Genomic DNA, 6000 nt, shown 5'->3' with positions numbered 1-6000 from the left:
AGAATGTATGATATAAAGATAAGTTATTGAGAGAAATGAAAGGATTCTACGATGAGAATTCTGTATTAAAATAGGCAGAGGAGAGAGTGAATGCTCTTACCTAAAGGATGAAAGGACACTTGAATTCACAGAAAGAAAATCCCATACATAGAAACAATAAGAATATTATAAGTCAATGGTGGTTAATATGTATATAATATGTGTATGGTGTGTTGGTATATAGTATATATATATATATATATATATATATATATATATATATTTTATATATATATGTGAGTGTGTGTGTACATATATAGTTAAATACAGAAACAAACATACTATATATATATATATATAATATATATATATATATATATATATATATATATATATGTATATATATATATATATTATATATATATATGTATTGTATATATATATATATATAATATATATAATATCCATACATACATACATTGTATAACTATACATATACCCCCTTCACTTATATATATAATATAAAGCATATATAGTATATATTATATATATAATATAAAATATATATATATGAATTAATTATCACATCACCGTGAAATTCATATATATCATTCGAGCTACAAATGTCCTTTTAATACCTAATTCGCTCAACCTCAGAACTGATATAAGTTTATATCGATTCTGACCATTTACAAATCACCGGTGATGTGTAATGGTCAGAATCGATATAAACTTACATAGCTCCTCTGTTGGCCGAATTGATAGCGTCACTGTCCGTACCTGATTTCGTTCCCGTCCACTGGACGATGGTTCGATTCCATGAGGGGACGAAATTATTATCAACTAAAAATTCCACTTCGGTACATATATGAAAATATATCAATTCCCCCGAGGTAGAGCGAATTAGATATTAAAGGACATTTGTAGCTCGAATGATATATATATAATATATATATATATATATATATATATATATATATTATATATATATATATACGTTATATATATCTAATATATATATATATATATATATCATATATATATATATAGGTGTGTGTGCGTGTGTGTATGCGTGTGTATTTATGGAAGGAGAGCGGCAGAATGAGTATTAAAGGCAAGTGTTCTCATTCATCCACTTCATCCACATTATTCACAGCTTGTGCTCGTTTGTGAGATCTAAATCTGACCACATTTTTCCCGAATGAATGTAAAGTCCACGTGAATATTTTCCTCTTATATATTACGGTTTTTTTGGAAACATTAAAAAAAAGAAAAATAAAATAAAAAGAATACCAAAACAAGATTATGGGGAGGGGGGGGGGGGGGGAACGGTTTATCTCATGCATCATCAAAGAATTACTTTGAACTCTCTGCCTTTCATGAAAGTCTGTCTTTTCTTTCTAAGATCATTTTGCTTCCTCTCATTTTGTGATGTGAGCAAAAGACATTCTCTCTCTCTCTCTCTCTCTCTCTCTCTCTCTCTCTCTCTCTCTTCCTCTCCAGTACTTGTAAAACTATTTCAACTTTGCGCGAGGGAAATGTTTAATATGTAAACGAAAAAAAAAATAAAAAAAAACCCTTTTTTGGGGTCCAAAAAGGTTAAAACTTGGAAAGCCTGGGGGGTTTTTCCCCATGCAGGGCGAGTGAATCATTTTGCATATGAATACGCATTGTATAAATTGGACATGAAAACTCCAGGCAAATATACATTCAATTGGCATTCGTGCATGTATACCTGCCCGATTACTTTGCATTCGTAATTAAGGCTTGCTTTATTGTGTATGTGTGCGTGTGTATGTGCGTGCGTAAAAGCAAATCTCACACCTTTACGTTAAATTCTGATTACTAAAATTTGAAATGAAATTATGAAAAGGTATTTCTTAGTACACTAATTATTTGTTAAAAAATATGAATTTTCTGCCTTCAAAATAAAATAAAAAATTAATCTGAACCGCTGACCCATTTAGCAGATGAATGGCAGTTCTAAGCAGCCACGATCTCGCAGATTTTCGAACCTTTGCAGAATTTTATGCCTTATTGAAAAAATCTCCCTGATTTGTATTGCTTATTCTTTATGATATATTTATAAGAAGGCTTCGCAATTTTTCTTTATTCATTTCTCTTACTAAATATAAAAGAACTTCCGAAAAATGAAAGCTATATTCAACGTTCATTCCAATCAAACAAGTGCCAGCCATTACCATCACCTAGAAGGCTGTAATTTGTTGATAAATATTAGGAAGGAATGAATCACTCATCATAATGTGTCGATAAATAAACAGAATTTATGCATCATACATATCTGAATAAGGTTACATATGGATCTCAAACTCATAGAGATACTAATGTAAAATAAGTCACAAAAACCAGTCCGTGGAAATGAATTGAACCAATGCAAAATACAAACTGAAAAATGGTAAAGCAGTGAAGCTTTCGATGGAGGTTTAAACTATAAAAATGGTGGTCTAAAGTACTCCATCCATTGACAAAATGTCCTTGCTCTCAATAAAAGTTAAGCCTTACCTATCCCAAAATCAAATTACTTGCTTCCACTCACCTAGCCATCTTTTAGCAAAATTCAGTGAAATACATAACTGCATAGTTCTCATAACAGAAAAAAAGCATGAGTTCCTGGGGGTTTTATTAAGGCGAGATGTGAAATATTAGTCGATTTCTTTGGAGTTCTAAACAGATCTCTATGACCGTCAGTAGTTTGAGCTATCATCCAAAAGGTAACTTTTGAAAAGTTACATTCCTATCTCTTAAACAATGTAACCATTTACTGTTTGTCACGAAGTCCGCCTTTTGGTAAAATTATTACAGAATCCACACATAACTTATTACCGTATTCCTGCTAACAAACTTACATAAAGACAGACACACACAACCAACCAGAATGACGAATATACCAAGACATAGTCCCTTAGGAGAAGGTTACTGCTAATTCGGAGAAATGAATACATACCTACTCCACTAAAAATTCGGTCTCATCGAGAACACACTCGGGACATTACTGACAAACAGACGGAAGGCAAATTTACCAAGATCACAAGACCAAAATTAGTGATCGAGAAACAAGTCATTAACAGCATTTAACGCATTACAGGTTTATAAATAGAAAGCCTTTCAAACCTATAATGAGTTTATGATTTTTTATAGTCTGTGGAAATTAAAGGCTGCAGTCGAAGTTAATACCAAATGTTGTCAAACACTGAGAATCATCAATGTGTGCAGTAAGTTGAGCCAATCATGAAATGGAAGTAAGATGAGTAACTGGATAATTAACAGCAGTGTTAGCAAAGGTCTTGGTCTCATACACCATAGCCGTCTACATGACTTAATAAAGTAAACTTATCCGCTCAGCTTTTTTTTTTTCTAAGTCTATCAGACATGTAGTTCCTTATCGAGCGAGTAAATATTGCAATAATATTTACATATGCAGCATGTACAATTATTTGATTTTAAATACCAATACTCATCCTATTAGAAAATACCATCGGTGATCAAGCAGGAGCATACACTGCTCCCAGAATCTTGACTGTGTTTGCCTTTATTAAAAACCTAATGGTTAACCAAATTCGTCAAAGCTTTCAATTTGGTTAAATAACTTTGCGTATGTAACTACTGCCATGGATATACTTGGATAGTGTGAATAATCATCAGCACACTGGCTAGCAGAAAAAAAAAAATTTTGGTTCAATAACTTTGGATCTGTAACTACTGCCATGGTTGTACTTGGATAGTGTGAAGAATCATCAGCACACTGGCTAGCGGAATAAAAAAAAAGTTTCTGACTAAAAATGACTTATATCAATGTTGTAGATAGACTAACAGTGCAATAATGATACCAACAAGTCCTGATGCTCTATCTGTGGGAATGTAGCATATTTACTCAAATCATACCAGTCTTATTTTGACGACCCTTTCGATGTACAATTATTGTTTCAGTTATTTTGAAATATAATGATTCCCAAATTTGAAATAGGAAACTTGGTCCTCACAAATAGTTTTGCCTTTCCTGACGTATTATGAGGAAGTCAGAGTTCTCATTGAAATTAATCAGACTAGGGAAATCTTATATTTGAACACGTAATTAATAATCTCATTTCAGTAAAATAAGATAATCATGGGGCCTTTTGAATCTGTTGGCGTAAGATGTACAAAGAGTCTTTGATATCACTGACCTGAATGTAAGAGCTAATTGCATTTATCGCACATAAATAAAAGCAGAATATTCGATATTTCGCAGAATTCTGAGTAAGAAAAACTGATGATATTTTTTTTTTTCATTCGAATTAAGAAATAATTTCATTAAACCATCTTGATTCAGTATTAATCGCATTTCCCTTCCTAACTTGAATGAACAAGACATGTATAACCATCTTGCCGAGTCATGTAGATAAATATATAAATGACATTGACCTACAGAAGTCATCATTGGTATGATTTCATAAGAATAGCACAGCAAATTTAGTCAAATATAAGTACATAAATTTCATTCAAGGACAATAGCCCAACCACACTTTGGAAAGCGCAACTTTATGACGTTTACGTGTGATGGTTTTATTTTTTTTTCATTTTTTTTTAAATCGTCACTCAAATGGAAGTCTGATTGGCTGCCCCATGACCCGTGCAGGAAAGGTCAACGCTCTGCAGCAGTTCACGCGGTGCATACAACTATAATTTATCCTGAAGTAAAATGAGGCGGAATATTGCGGGGTATGTAAAAGGGTTACGAACTCTAATGAAATTTTTTTTTTCATTCTACTTCTGTCAAATACTTAAAACGCTGAATGTTCAGACATGTAATAAATCTGTCTCGGTTTATATATAATCACTATATATATATATATATATATATATATATATATATATATATATATATATATATATATATGTGTGTGTGTGTGTGTGTGTGTGTGTGTGTATGTGTCTGTGTGTATATGTATGTGTATATATATATATATATATATATATATATTATATATATATATATATATATATATATATATATAATATAATATTATATACGAGAATAAATTCTTCTGTTAAAACAGGATACGTCCCAAGTATAAAAAAAGGCCCATTAAAACACACTGGTTTAAAGCAAACGACTATATTTCAGTGGAATGACATATTATATATATATATATATATATATATATATATATATATATATATCTACGATAGTAGGAAATTTAAATTTACTGTACTTATTTTCACCTAGGCCGATGTTGATGATGATGTAATAACATCTGTGACATTGTACGCTTATGATTACAACGAGAAATGACCTGATACTAAACAATGATCACAAGGGAAAGCACTGTACCCCAAAGTTTGATGGAGAAGAAGATCAAAGATGACGATAGAGAATGTTGTGCTAACATCCCCCATGTCGTCATCTAATTCGCTAAGCTTTAATTTATTACTGATAATTTTCATAATCTGTCAACACATCTTTCAACCACTTATGTGAGGTAAACTTCGATGGGAGGACGAGACAGGTTCTCGATGCCATGATAAACGATGGAAATGCGAATGGACATGGCTTATTTCCCGGGTGAAACGTGTTCCGCTTTAAGTGAGAATTTTCTTGCTTTCCTATTGTAGGTTCTCTCTCTCTCCTCTCTCTCTCTCTCTCTCTCTCTCTCTCTCTCTCTCTCTCTCATTTCCTTTGGCTTGCATTTGATTATTTGAATGGTAATCATAAAACACTCTAAATTCTTATAAAATTGTTAAATTACCGTTAAAAATCTTACGTCTACCCACCTGTGAGCATTTTCCCAAACTAACCATTTCTATTTTCTATCCTTAACTTCTTCTTTTTTTTTTTAATGACAGAATTGTCGCAGGAAACTTGTTCCTTGCAAACGCTCTCTCTTTAACGCGTCAACAACATTCGCTGCAAACCGAATATTGAAACCGGTTGCGCTCGAGCGTTTTCATTTTATCATTTATCAAGCGCTGTCATGACGGTGTATATTACAGGGTGGGTGGCCCCCCCCCCCCCCCCCCCAC

General features: G+C 32.4%; 1 protein-coding gene across 14 annotated transcripts in view; it reads right to left on the bottom strand.

The window, feature by feature from the left end:
• LOC135215250 (uncharacterized) overlaps positions 1 to 6000 on the bottom strand; it is a 654605-nt gene that overhangs the window by 280648 nt on the left and 367957 nt on the right. The gene's annotated exons all lie outside the window — the stretch shown is intronic.

This window comes from Macrobrachium nipponense, chromosome 5, assembly GCF_015104395.2.
Source record: "Macrobrachium nipponense isolate FS-2020 chromosome 5, ASM1510439v2, whole genome shotgun sequence".
In the NCBI taxonomy this organism is placed as follows: Eukaryota; Metazoa; Arthropoda; class Malacostraca; order Decapoda; family Palaemonidae; genus Macrobrachium; species Macrobrachium nipponense.
This window is presented reverse-complemented; position numbering and strand designations above follow the sequence as displayed.